Raw genomic sequence first — 1709 nt, forward strand, 5'->3', positions numbered from 1 at the left:
GTCCTAAAATGAATTTCTATGTGTCTGATCTTATCTACTACTTACACATTCTTCTTGGCCCCCCATTGCCAAGAAGTTCTTAATATGGTGGAAAGATCTCTTCATTGACCCACCCAACATCATCACCCTGATCTCATAGGTATCTTCAAACACCTCTCCTAACAGCATTTGTTCCCCATCTGTGCTGACCTGCTTATCAGTCCCGGAAGATATACTTAAAGCAGATGATCTCTGTGCCAACACATATGTCCTTGACATTTAACACTGTGATGCATGCTGACCCAAATTCTAACTGCCAGCACCAGACACCCTCTGCCCAAGGTCCTCTTTGTCCATGCATGGGGAAGATTTGAAGTGCCAGGAAGCTCATGGCCCCTGGAAACATCTCTCACTGATGACTTCTCAATTAGCAATAATCACGCCTCGGATAAACCTCATTGGCTACGATACTGCCACTGCAATGACTTCTAATAATTGGGGAAGGAACACTGCACAGCAAGAGAAGGAATCAAGATGGGTTTTTCAAATTGAAATACAGGTCTAGAGGCTGTGTGAATTTAAAAAATTGGGAGCTACCACCAAATTGCTGTCTCAAAATTGTATCTCGATTTGTATTCCCAGCACCAACAACAATTGAAAAGGCCCCCTCTCTCCACAATCTTTGGACACTTGATATTAACAGTATTGTAAATTGTGGCTGAGGTGAGAGTTAAAAAAGTATCTCACTGCTCTAATTTGATTTCCCTAATCCTTGGTCATAACTCAGTTGGGTTGCTCCTTTCTTATTAGTGTGTCAGGTGTTCATATATTAAGGAAATTAGAACGAAGTGCTTCATAAGAGTGGGGACCTCACTGTATTCCATCAAGATATTTATGACAAAGTGAAAATCAGTAATTTTTTCTCATGTGAATGAATAAATGAATAAGTGACTGAGAAAGGGAGTGAATGAATGAGTTAATACTTGTGTTTTTCTTGTTTAGTACTAATACTGGACAGAGAATGAAATGTCCCTCTTCCAATGTATTTTTCTGGAACTTTCTCTGTAAAGTTTCTCAGTAAGCTTTTCTGTAAGCTGTGAGAAATGTGTGAATTGAGTTAAAAGGGGCATATTGTATTGCATTACATTTCAGAAGTTTCCCTCATATTCTCTTGCACGCACTCATCCAAATGATAAGAGCAAATGGCCTACTGTGTGTGATTCGGACTCACACACACATCTACTCCTTTTGAAGTGGGAGCCCTGGAGCTCTATTGCGGCCTGCCTCTGCCGCGGGAGTCAGCTAATATGTTGCCCAATTAAACGTCCATCCAAGATTTCATAGGGACTTGAGAATCATTGTTTTTGGCTGGAATCCTGGGTTTGAGGTTTCTTTGTGTAGGACTCTGAAAAAGGATTTGGAAATGTTGTCTCTAATCCCAAAGTATGTATTTGGGAGGCTGTCTTCACCATTACCCACCTAATAACTCAGGCTCCAGAGCCCATTCTACCCAAGTGCATTCATTCCTTTGGTAGAGTCAAAAGGAATTAATCCAGGAGCCAGCATACCTGGGTTCTAATGCTGAATTCAACAGGCACGTTTATTCACTGTTTGCAGCCCCATTTTCCTTATCCTACACTGAGATGTTTGGATTTGACAATCTCTCAGTCCCCGTCCTGCTCTCAAATTCGGAGTGGGATTCTGAATCTTGCTCTGCCACCAACAGTGTG

The 1709-nt window shown here is 41.5% G+C and overlaps 1 non-coding gene across 1 annotated transcript; it reads right to left on the reverse strand.

Moving 5' to 3' along the window:
* Positions 1–331: 331 nt before the first annotated feature.
* On the reverse strand, positions 332–465 carry LOC116596621. The gene has a single exon (XR_004288209.1). It is a non-coding gene; the product is annotated as a U4 spliceosomal RNA (small nuclear RNA).
* Between the last annotated feature and the right edge of the window lie 1244 nt (positions 466–1709).

The sequence above is a fragment of the Mustela erminea genome, chromosome 7, assembly GCF_009829155.1.
Source record: "Mustela erminea isolate mMusErm1 chromosome 7, mMusErm1.Pri, whole genome shotgun sequence".
Classification (NCBI taxonomy): Eukaryota; Metazoa; Chordata; class Mammalia; order Carnivora; family Mustelidae; genus Mustela; species Mustela erminea.